The sequence below is a fragment of the Grammomys surdaster genome, unplaced genomic scaffold (assembly GCF_004785775.1).
Source record: "Grammomys surdaster isolate TR1022 unplaced genomic scaffold, NIH_TR_1.0 123044, whole genome shotgun sequence".
NCBI lineage: Eukaryota > Metazoa > Chordata > Mammalia > Rodentia > Muridae > Grammomys > Grammomys surdaster.
Window position 1 is genome coordinate 73,402 of NW_021618396.1, and position 13,294 is coordinate 86,695.

The following is a 13,294-nucleotide window of genomic DNA, read 5'->3' on the forward strand; positions in this document are numbered from 1 at the left end:
ACACACACACACACACACGCACACACACGTAAGCCTGAGCATGCCCACATTAGCACACACACACACACAGGTAAGCCTGAGCACACACACACACACACACACACACACACACACGGGTAAGCCTGAGCATGCCCACATGAGTACACACACACACACATGCACACACACACACACACACACATGGGTAAGCCTGAGCATCTCCACATGCACACACACACACACACACACACACACACACACACACGTAAGCCTGAGCATGCTCGCATGTGTACACATGTGGTTATGCTCCAGTTGCTTCATTTGCAGAATGAGAGCTAGGAAGGCTCATGACAGAATTTGTTTTTGTTTGTTTGTTTGCTTTTCTAAATATTTGTATTGATTATTTGGGAATTTCACATAATGAAACCAAAGCACACTAACTTCCCAGTATTCCCAGGTCAGCCTCTCATCCCTCACTCCCCACCCTCTCCCCCAAAAAGGAGAATAAGTAAAAGGAAAAAAACCAGTCTAATTTGTGTTGTCCATATACTCACTGGATCATGGTCACACTCTCAGTGGCTAGCCCTTTAAGGAAAGCTGAGTCTGTCCCTACCCAAGTCCCCTTCAGAAGCCATTAGTTGTGGAGAGCTACACCTCAGCTTTCTTATTACAATTTTAAGAGTTCTCTTTGGTGGCCTTCTGTCTAGGCTATTGCCTGGGGGTGGGGGATGGGATAGGGTGGGAGTAGACAGAATTTGTAATCAGTAGCAGGTGAGGCAAGTCAAATTCCTCACTCCAAAAATAACAGGGCAATGTGCCTGCATGGCTTGTCACTCAGATGGCACCCTTCTAGGCTACAGGTTCACATAGAGTGGAAGGTTCACATACAGCCAAGAGTTCCTAGTCCAAGGGTCCTTTTGTTCCAGTCAGGAACTTGTGAGCTCAGCAGGTGGTGTTGTGTTTTATAAAAAAAAGAAAAGGAGGTCAGGGATATGTTTGGTGGAGGCGCAGTATGGTGTGTGTGTGTGAGTGTGGGGGTGCCTCTGCGGGCCCATGCTGAGGCATCCCTTCCCCCTGAGGGACCAGCCATACAATGGATATAGAAATAGAGTTTATTTAGGGCATGGGGAGGGGAATTGGGGGGGTAGTAGAGACAGAGAAAGGCAGAGAGAGAGAAAGAGAGAGGGGGGAGGAGGGGAATAGGGAGAGAAGGAACAGAGGAGGAGAGGAGGAAGAGGGGTAAGAGAGCAAGAGAGGAAGAGAGGAGAAGAGAGAGGAGGGCGTAAGCAGCCCCTTTTATAGTGAATCAGGCACACCTGCCTGTTGCCGGGTAACTGTGGGGCAGAGCCCAGAAGGAATGCTAACAGGTGGGGGCTCACTGTTAATAGTCACCAAAAGCGATGATGACTGCCTTCTGGCTGAGGCTGAGGGATAACCCAAGCTTCTCACTTGCTTTTGGGTCCTCGGTCAATTTTCCTTGTAAATGTCAGGTGACCTTTTTGATCCAGTCCTGTGGTCACGGCACAGTTTCTGGCCTGCTCCCTTGCAGGGAAGGAGGGAAACAGAATGTCAAGGTCACTTAGTTTTCCTCCACCCTTCCCGAGTACTCATCGCAGTGATCTGAAGTGCTTCAGTCTTCAGAGTCCTGAAAAACACCACACCAGGCCTAGGATCTTGACCTGTCCTGCTAGGCTTTTCATCTCCTCCATCCTAGAGGTACAAGCTACCATATGAAGGCACATTGAGGATATCTGTCTGCAGACAGTGAAGAGCAGGCTCACTTCGGATGGAGCACCTCATACACTGGCAACCCCAACAGCATTGTCAGGCAGTTCCTAGCCCTCCTACCTTGTGGAGGAAAATGCTATCCAGGAAAATGTTGGCTCTGGTGCCCACCTGGCTAGGCCCCAAAGACCAACTTAGCAAGCAGAAGGGGCCATATCCATGCCAACTGGGCAGCTCTGAATGGCGGCTGGCGTCACAGAGAGACATGAGTTATAGAGAAAACCAAGTCAGGTCTGCAGTCCAAAGCCCTGCTTCTATTCCCGGCCATCTGGTCACTGAGGAAGTGGAGTCTTGGGCACAGTTCCACAGGACAGCTTTGATGTGTCCTAGACGGGCAGGGTTGTTCCTTCTTATAGATTGCCAAGGGCACAGTCACACAAGAAAAAGGAAAACCCTGTTTTCAAATCACTCCTTGTACACAGACACTCCACGTGCACATTTGTACACACTTGATGCTCTCAAGTTAATGCTGAAAATCGGAGTAGAAGATGAGGCAGTTATTTTAGCGCGTGTGTGAAGTGTTGAGTGTGGGTTTGTGGATGTGGGCTTGTGAATGCTCATGAGTATGTGTGTCAGTGACTTCTCTGTGCTGTGACCTCAGTGGCTCATGAGAGAGTTTATTTGGACTTAGGATTGCAGAGGGTTAAAGTCCTTGATAGCAGGAAGCCGCTGCGTGTAGGCATGGCGTCTAAAGAAGCAACCTGAGACGTCACATTGTAAAGCATAAGTACAAAGCAGATGGGAATGGCACAAGTCCGATCCTTATCCCCAGCGATGTGCTTCCTTTTGTGAGATGAAACCTCCAAAACCTCCCAAACAGCGCCACCAACCGGGAACTAGGTACATGTATTACTCAAACCACCACAGTAGGTAGGTGTATAGGTGTAGATATGCAGGTGTGTGGGAATCGGGATGGATATCTCCATTATGTGTGGGTACTTATGTGTGTGCATGTATGCTCATGTATGGATGCCTATATATGTAGGATAATGAAAATGTATATATATGCATATGAACATAGATATGTATAGGTATGGATACATACATACATGTGTGTGTATCATGTATACATGTGTCAGTGTGGATGTATACATATGTACGTGAAGGTATGTAAGCACAAAGAAGTGCAACACATATATGACTGTGGGTACAGATATGTGGTCGTATAGGTGTATACTCATGTGGAGGTATACATATGTCTCAGGCCTTTTCCAGGATGCTCTGAAATGCACAATAGCTGAGAGACAGATTCTTCCTCTGCCAGTTACTGGCTGGGGTAGCCTTCATAGGTTATAAGAGACCTGTTTGGCAAGAACCTGCCAGATCACTGTGACCTTAAGGGAGCTGGACCCTTAAGTTTCCAGGGGTTTTCTCAAAGTCTTCTGAGACGATCCTACTAATAATACAGCTCCCTGGCTGACTTGTGGTCTCCAGCCCATTCTCTCTAGTGCAGAGATCCTAGTGGCTGTGGCTGTGGCTGATCACACGCTAGGCCAGCTTCCTGGGCAGACATGGCGGAACACACGGAAGCACCCTCTAGACCCTTATATCTACTCTCACATAGGTACACATCCACACCTACACACACGTATAGTTACACGCATATACACATCTAGCCTATACACATGTACACTCACACACATAGACACACACAGCCACACTGTACTAGCCAGCTGGGCCTGGCTGTGTAGGAAAACCAGAGACGATGGGCCCGTGAGCCAGGAGGCAGCTGTGCTCCTGGTTCCTGCTTCTGTCCATGCCTTAAGTTCCTGCCCGATTTTCTCACAGCGATGGGTTATGAGCTGGAAGTATGAGCTTACATAAACCCCAGGTTACTTTAGTTATGGTGTTTATAACTAAACACCCTAACTTAGTTTATAACTAAGCAACAGAGAGCAACAGAACAGGAAGACGGGAAATTATGGTGACACAGGACAGGAAAGGAAGCTTGCAGTCTAGTTGAAGCCTCCTGCCCACTGAGAAACAAGAATTCAAGCATAATCAATATTTGCTTAAGGCCTTACTCCCTTCCCCCTCTGTAAACCTGCAGCCCTCTAGACTGCACCAGAACCCCCTTCACTGGAAAAGGACATGCCCGAACTCCCTTGAGCAACCCCAGTGACTCCTGGTTTTACTTTGTCAGATTATAGTCCAATTCCAGACATCCTAAGATACATATTTCTCAATTTTGAGAAATAGAGATAAAGAAGGGCAGGATCACTCAGGAACCGCTGAACAGTGGCATTCCAGAGCCGGGCCAGAATCCTCCATCCTCTCGAACTAGGATCCTGGTGAGCCACACCCACTGTGCCCATCTCACCCTTTCAGCTCCCCTCTCTCTATAAACCCCTGTGCGTCTGTTAAAGATGCACTCAGGAAACTTGAAGTCAGGTTCACACTAGTTCATCCTGACATTCTTTTCTACAGCGAAACCAAGATACAGCCTTGTCTAAGTGGGGTCTCTAAAACGCACCTCCTCAGGCTGCTGACTGAGGAGTTGGTCACTCTGACCAAGATTCCTTAATTAGGCATGCCTCTTGCACTTTATTTCAATCTAAACCTCACAGTAATTGTTGGCATTTAGTCTAGGCTCCACCCCACAGTTACCTGGCAACAGCCAGGTATGCCTGACTCACTATAAAAGGGGCTGCTTGCCCCCTCTTCTCTCTCTTGCTCCTGCTCCTCTTTCCCCATTCCCCTCCCCCTCCCTCTGCCATTCTCCCTCCCTCCCCCTGCCCCTCTCTCTCCAAGTGCTCATGGCTGGCCTCTCTTTACTCCTCTACTTTCTCCCTCTGCCTCTCCCCCTCCCCCCTCTCTCTGTCTCTCTGTCTCTCTTTCTTCTACCCTCTCACTCCCCTCCCATGCCCTGAATAAACTCTATTCTATACTACACCGTCATGTGGCTGGTCCCTCAGGGGGAGGGGATGCCTCAGTATGGGCCTGCAGAGGCACCCCCTACCCCCATACCTTACTGCACCTCCAATAGACATGTTCCTTCCTTCTCTATTTTTTTTTTATAAAGCACAACAGTAATAAACTAAAAGGCAGACTTGGAGGTCATAAATGACCCCTTCATTGGTTCTTCCCAACAGTGAATAAACCTCCTTTCTTAGCTTTTCAATATTACTTTTCTCTTCACTTGGAGTATTGGGAGGAGATGCCCAGTCTTAGTTGTTGGGGCTGCCAGGGCTCAGGATTGTACTCTAAACCCTCTGGTAACAATACTAGCCATGCTGCCAGCTAGCTGACAGCGGGTGAGGTCAGGATTTAGGACTGTCTAAAATGTGTGTTCCATCCCTGCAAGGAGAATCCCAGCATCTGGGAAAGCAACTTAGGAAGCTGGAAGAGCTGAGGTCCTGGAGTGGAGCTGGGGACATGAACACATCCTTGGGTCCCCAGAGCCTTTCATGTTGGAGGCGGCTTCTTCTGCTGTATCACAGCACAGGCGTTCAGCACAGGTGTTATCAGAGCCCCCAGCTGAGGCACAAGGATATGGGGAACCTATGTGGCAGAAGCGTCTCAAAAGGGTGTGTTTTCTGAAGTGGACACCAAACTGGCAGCAGGCTCTGTTCTACAGGAGTCACCGCCATAAGGAAGAACACAGTTCTGGCTGTATCTAATTCCTTTTGTGCTGATTCTCTTAGAAATTTCAAACACTATCTAATGCAAGAGGCTCCCAAATTAAATTGGTACTTACTGAGGTGAGGCAGTGGGGGAGGAGCTCCAGAATTCTGTCCTCAGAGTTAGCTGTCTGGCTAAGAAGACACAAATACTTGTAATTATAACACCCACTCCCCCACCCACCACTGCTCAGAGAAAAGGGAGAGGGAGGTTTCTGGAGCAGAGTGGAGGAGGGGAGCTGGCTCCAGCCCCTGTACCTTTCCATTTCGTTATGTGGCTTGAGGGCCCTGGGCAACCTTAATTACTGGAGCTTCGTTGTGTGTGTGGACCGGGTTGGGGGTGGATGGAGGGGATAGGGAATGGGTAGAGGAGGGAGAATCAGGCCTTGTTACGCCAACTAGCACCCTGGTAGAGTCATTTTCCAGTGAGGTACTAGAAACTGCCAAGAAATGGGCGTGTGAGCATAGCCCCTAGCAGTCTGGGGGCAGGGAGACCAAAGGTCACACCCTTGTTTCCACTTGAGAGAAATAAACAGACTACTTAGTCACTTTTCGGGACCTGTTTCTCCCCCAGGCCACCGTATGTAACACAAACTAGGCTGCCCTGATAATAGTTGGTTCCCTCAAGATTGTAGTTGCTAAGAATCCAAGATGAAAGCCTTGGTAGGACCACACTCCCTCATAAAGCAGCTGGGACACGGGGTGAGATCTCTCCTCCCTCTTCAGATCCCCGGCTGTCTCTTCCCTTGAGGCTACAACGCTCTAAAGGCCGCCCTGGCTTCAGTTCACATGGCTGTGGCCTCTTCATCTTAACCAATTACATCCAAAATGACCTTACTGTCAAATATGGCCGCACTTCTGACCTGTTTAGGGATTAGGACGTCTGCATATCTTGGGGGAGGGGCACAAAGAGTCCAAACCCTAACAAGGGATGTGGAAAGGATCAAGACAGAGGCAGGCTTGTGGTACCCACCTTTATACAAAGCACCTGAGGGGTAGACACAGAAGGATCTCTGTGATTGCCAGAAAAGCCTTGGCTACGTAGCAAGACTGTTTTTAAAAAGAAAAAAGATAGGCACTGTGAGATAGATAGGTTCGTTGTGACTCTGTAAATGTCCAGATGGAAACAGACTGTAAAGAGAAAAACTGCTAGACAGGGGAGGGTCCCTGGGGATGTCTAGCCAGTGGGCATTAACTTCTAGGGGTTGTTTAAACCCGCCCTTCTGTTAGGAAGGGGGTGGGTAACTCACTCAAAGATTTCCCCCAGAACAAGACTGGGTCCCCAGAGTGAGGCACTGGGGCCAGACCCCTTTGAAGTGCAAATTCAGGTCCCTAGTGCAGCCCGCCCCCGGAATAATCAGTGCCTCGCATCTGCTGCCCCGCTAGGTCCTTGCCGGAAGTGCGCCCTGCCAGCTGCTCTGTTCTCTGAGTGCCCCACTGGCTGAAGTCAGGTGGTTGGAAGGATCGCCGCCCGAGGCAGAGCCGGGTAATCAGCACTTAGCAGGGAGAGGGAATTAGAAAACAGTGTGCTGGTGTGATCAGCGGCAGCTGCGGGCCCATTTTTGCATCTGCTTAGAAACCTGCTGTCCCGGCGGCGACCCCTGCTGCTGTGCCTGGGCTTTGGGAGGGAGCGTGGCCCTTTGTTTAATTCTAGCCTTCTGACAAGAGCCCTGGGGCATCTGGGCAGGTCGCAGAAAGGGGTGCGGAGTGGGGGGCAGATGGGATTCGATCTAAGAGTGACTTGGTGATGAGGAAGTGTAGGCTTAGCTCATTGCGTCATCGCGGTCCAAGCTGGCTGCTCTAACTCATCTTCAGTCCGACCTCAGACCCCAGAGGTATTATTGTCGTCATCATCATATTTTTTTATTTTTAAACGAGACGCCCAAACCAGCACCCTAGATTGAAGGAAGGAGTCTGCTCCAAAAGCCAGAGCTTGAGAAGTCGATAGAGCAGAGATGACTGCAGTATGCATCTTTGCTTCTGGGGCTTGGGTCCAGTTATCCATTTTTTCTTCTATAAAATATGAAGTAGTTGTCTGCTGTCTGCTGAAAGGTTTACCCTAAGAAAACACTTAGTATAGAAATATTCACGCGCATGCGCGCGTGTACACACACACACACACACACACACACACACACACACACACACACACACAGAGGCACTCAAAGCACAAGAGTAATAATACCAGTAACTGGGATAAGCTTCTGTGTCAGGAGCCATCTAGGATAGGCTAAGGCTGGCAGGTGGCCTTCCTGGAGGTGGTCCATCGTTTTTTTGTTTCTTTGTTTCATTTTGTTGGTTGTTGTTGTTTTTGGCATGGTCTGTGATGGATGAACTCGACGGCAAGGTCCCAAAGAGACTTCATCTCAGAATTGCTTCTTGTAGCTGATATGCCTTGTCATCATTAAATTAATATAATAATCTCTGGGCATTAGCCTACCCTATTGATCAGATTTCCTGCAGATCAACATACAGATTTAGATGCATTAATGATTCTATATAATTTCAGACTTGATTCCAATAATTTTAAGAACAAAGTTTTGCTGGGCATGGTGGCTCATGCCTTCAATCCCAGCACTTGGGAGGCAGAGGCAAGTGGATCTCTGTGAGTTCCAGGCCAGCCTGGTCTACAGAGTGAGCTCCAGGCTACACAGAGAAACCCTGTCTCGAAAAAAACAAAAACAAACAAAAAACGAAACAAAACAAAAAAAAAACAAAAAAAAACCCCAAAGTTTTAAGAGATGGTTTTAGTTGCTTTGCTAGAAGACGTAATAATGTTAGAATTAAGACTAGAATGTTCCCACTCCTCATAATAGTAAGTAAAGGCTGCATAAATATAATGAGCTTTCATAATTACACTAAAAAGAGAAATAGGCTTGGGACAAATTTGTGTTCAAGGAAAAACATTTTAGGTTCAAGGATGAAGCCACAGGTGTGCACTATGATAAGGCTAGGCCATGTTAAAACATGGTTGCTTTGAACTTCCAACAAGCTTGCAGAAGGAAACACTGCTTTGAACTTACTATCAACATCCTTCTGTGACTCCCATTTTACGTTACATTTTATCTCTGAGGTAATTTTCTAAAGAACTTTTTGTCTAAGAAGATATAAAAAGGCCAGAGAAAAGAAAGAAAGTTGTTGGTCGGATAGTTTGGCTTGGGGGCTCTACTCCATTCGTCCCTCCCTCCTTCTCTCCCTCCCTCCTTCCCTCCTTCTCTCCCTCCCTCCTTCCTTCCCTCCCTCCCTCCACACGTACATGTCTGTCTGTATATACATGTATAGGTATATGTGTATGTATGCATTAACACTTGTGGAGTTGGAGTTGATTGACACAAACCGTCCACCCCAGCCAGAGTGTGGGTGTATGAATGAGTCTGTGCATATCGGTCTGTATAAAGACTTTTCTTTTCCTTTTCCTCTCTGGTTCACGAAGAGTTAGCCAGCCTAGTCACAGAGGCTTCTGGCTACCTGGACAGAGGAGGGAGAGATAGCAATTATTCCTTTACCTAATCACCCTGCTGTTAGCAACAAGTGTCCGTAGATCCAGAGGCCAGAGGCTGGCAGCTTCTGGCCTCAGAGTAGCTAAAGTCAAGATAGGTCTATGTCATTATAGAAAGGAATCCTACTCGTTCCCAAGACCTCATCTTGCCCCTGACACTCTTCCCCCTCTTCAGTTTTGCCTCTTCATAGAGGACCCTTGGGTGGCCTAAGCTCCTGGCACCACTGAGAGCCAGAAAAGGGCACATAAAGGGAAGACCCTTGAGGAAACACAAGGTGCTCCCTAGTGTCTTGGAATGTATTCTTCTAGGAATAGTCTTGTTTCCTACCTGTTTGTCTTCCACTTGAGAAATGACGCGAGGGCAACCATTGGGTTTTGTCACATGGTACAAAAAAGGATAAAAGGCATTCTTATGGGAGTCTTTAAAGTCCAGTGATTTTCCATGACATGGAGGGGAAGACAGCTGTGGCTTCATCTCTGGGGCACGAAGTAAAAGCACTGTGGGACTGCTATTCGGATAACTCTCCATGTGCAGCTTCCTCACTAGGCTAAATCACGGCTGTTCCCAGAATTCCCTTGGTTAATGAAATCCAGTGGTTTCAGTAAGCCGTTAGATCACTGCCAGGCTCACAGTAAGTACCGAGTCCAGACACTGCTCTTCAACCCTAGGGGGAAACCTTGGTGAGGTTTTTGGTGTGAAACAGTTGAGACTACAAAGGCAGATCCAGGTGGAATGAGAGCAAGGGAAGGAAAAGAAAGGAAATTGATTCTAGGAGAATTTCACTCAGGGAATCTCCGAGGAACATCAGATGCCCTCTGCTGGCCAAAGTATTCAACTGCTCTCCTGCATGGTTTATTGACACCTTGTGGTGAAAACTGGAAATGCAGAAAGTGTTACAAGTTTGAAAATTGATTGTATGTACTCTTACAATGGGGTTAAAAATACTGACACCCTGAGAAACTATTGGCGATTAATGGCTTTTGGGAAGAGAAAATCAGTTTTCTTCAGACGGTCTGGTATCCATGCACACGCAAGCAGCACTAAGTGGACTCATTTTAAATACGAGTAGTTCCTAGTCAGGTCCCTGGCCTGCCACACTGGATTAACTCTTAAGGGAAGTGGTAGATCCTGTTCTTCACATTAGCTGTAATACATGCACAAGGCAAATGAAACATATCTACACAAAAGCACATCTTTGCAAACCTCATTCATGGTGGTCTGAAAATGTAAATGACTCAAATGCCCACCAATCAGGGATATATACAACATAACTTATCTAGATATTACTCAGAAATAAAAATGAAGTGTGACATGTTTAACATTAAGAATCTTAGTGAAATAAGATAAACACAAGAAGCAATATACTATGATTCTAAAATAGAAGGAAGAAGAGTGGCGGTTACCTGGGGCAGGCTATGTTTGGGGGAAATGGGGAATGACTTCTAGTTGGTACTGTACCATATGGGGACTGTGGATGTGAGATTCTAAGACTGTGCTGAAGACCACTGAATGTTATATAAATAGGCAGGTTGTACAGTATGTGGAGTCCATCGCCTGCATCTCCTTCAGTAGTTCAGAACATACTTTGTACTCCTGTAAGTACACAATCCTTCATGGCTTAACACCTTCATGGCTTAATACACGCATTTCACAGTTCAGGACGCCTAGCAAAATGCATGGGTAACTATGACCTATTTTTCACAAGGTGTTGAGGCACTGAAGAGTTAAATGACCCATGGGGACACCCTAAAACAGGGATAGAACAGATGCTGGAAAGGGTTTCTCAGAGGTCATATCTGCTTTGAATGTTTATAGTGAAGCCAAATAAGGCAGTGAATCGGCAAACATGTCCTGTGCTCCCAAATGCTAGCCTAGCCTAGGTCCAAACTTCTTACTGCAGAAGAATGAGCTGTTCCTAAGTGAACTCAGACAACTGGCTAGACAAGGCAGCCCACTGCTAACCAGAACTCATTACTCTCATGAAGGGACCTGAAAGGGAATTGTTGGCAAAAGTCTTCCTATGTCAGCTACCTCTTCAGCTTCACTGTGGTAACTGCCAATCATAGCCAGTCTGAGTCCTTTGGGTCCAGCCTTGCTTGTCTCATGGCATTCCCATCCTCCCATCAGCTTCTGTTGCTTTAGACAAGGACCTATGATGGAACAAAGACTGGAAGGACACGGAGCACATTGAAGAACAGTGTTTGCTGAACCTACTGAGGACTGAGTGGAACCACAAAGGGAGGCAGAGTAGTAGACCCATTAGAGAAGGCTTTTAAAGTTGTTCTAGGATCCTGGAGGAGTGGCTTGGTGCTAGAGAATGCCCCGGATTCAATGGCCAGCATCTCTGTTGTATTGCTAGGGAACTGTTTCCTTGTTTGCTCTTATTCACCTTTCTTCTCTTCTGTGGGACTTTAAACCTCCTGAGTGCTAAGAAAATGGGTGTTCAGATCTATGCTTGCGATTGTTTATAAAATTAAAACAACAAAAGAACCTTTCCTTTGCTGCTGCTTTGAGGTCGAACTCAGAGTCTCATACTAACTAGGCAAGTTTTCTAGCATTGACACGTATCCTTAGGCACAAGAACTGTTAGACAGACGTTCATTCTGGTTAGATGAGCTGTTGCCTAATTATGCCACTGACTGACCCACGCAGGACACTGATGACACTGACTGACCCACGCAGGACACTGATGACACTGACTGACTGACCCACGGAGGACACTGATGACACTGACTGACCCACGCAGGACACTGATGCCACTGACTGATTCGTTCAGGACACTGATGCCAGCAACTGATCCACGCAGGACACTGATGCCAGCGACTGACCCATGCAGGACACTCATCTCTAAGTATATGCACTTACCAGCAGCCCTGGCTCTCCTAGAACTAGCGTTGTAGACCAAGCTTGTCTAGAACTCACAGGTCTGCCTGTACCTGCCGCTCAGGTGCTGAGATTAAAGCTATGTGCCAGCACACTGGGAAGTCTCTTCTTGGATATGACTCCTCACATCTCACATATGTGGTCTGTGGTGGCTTTAATGACGCAAGGCAGTTGTGACTGCTAAACTATCAAATATGATTCAGCGCAACTTTATCTTTAGTTACTGACAGAATTCTTTGTGCTTACCTGTGCTTTCCAAGGTCTGTCTGCACAATGTGTACACGAGTAAACTTTAATGAAATTGGTCTATTGCTAGGGCTATGCCTGAGTGCTGCTACAGACTAGGTCCTGGGAAAAGCACAACAGGAACAGGGGACAGAATGTCTTAGTTCAAAGCACGGTGAGGTTTCCAGTTATTCCAGCTTGGCTCAGTCTGGCCTCACTCGTTTGGTCCCAAGTTCAGTATTTGCAAAACTTCTGGTCACCCACATGAGCGAGGATTGGATTCTCAGGGGCTAAGAATCCCACTTACCTTCCAGAAAATACACAAAAAGAACAGATTACAAAGGTCCCTATGCAAGGAAAGATCCGGGTTTAAACTCTGCTTAGGGATGGAAGAGGCAGAAGCTTCCTTTACCAATGGAATGGCAAACTGTCTGCAGACTGGAGTACGCCACAGCATAGATGTGGCCAGAAAACTTTTTGTTTTCTAAAGATTTATTTTATAAATGTGAGTAAAGTCACTATCTTCAGACACACCAGAAGAGGGCACTAGATTCCATTACCGAGGGTTGTGAACCACCATGTGGTTGCTGGGAATTGAACTTAGTACCTCTGAAAGAGTAGTCAGTGCTCTTAACCACTGAGCCATCTCTCAGCACCTCCCCTCCCCCTTTAGGGATTTATTTACTTTATGTATGTGGGTACACTGTCACTGTCTTCAGACACACCAGAAGAGGGCGTCAGATCCCATTGCAGTTGGTTATGAGGCACCATGTGGTTGCTGGGAATTGAACTCAGGACCTCTGGAAGAGCAGCTGGTGCTCTTAACCAATTGCTTGCTGAGCCATCTCTCTGGCCTCAGAGGAACACTCTTAAGAGTTGCTCTCTTCTGCTCTGTAGATTGGGGGGTGGGGAGGTGGGGGTGGCGGAACTCCAGTCTTCAAGACTATGCACAGGACTTACAGAATCATCTTCCTAGTCTGTTTGGCTTTTAAAAGCTAAAAAATAGTTTAATTAGAGCAGACTCCTTAGAGCCTTCAGCTGATAGAGCCTGACAGAAGGTACCATCTGGTTCTGTGAGCCTGAGTGCCCAGCCATGAACACTCAGAGCTAGGCCTAGCCTCTCCAGAGCTGTGTGTGTGGCCTGTGTAGCTCTGTGGAAGTGAATATAGCTGCAGGCAAGGCTATTCATTTTGAGGTATATCCCTTTGGCACTAGGAGAGCCAGGGCTGCTGGTAAATTCATATAGTTAGAGATGAGTGTCCTGCGTGGGTCAGTCAGTGGCATCAGTGTCCTGCGTGGGTC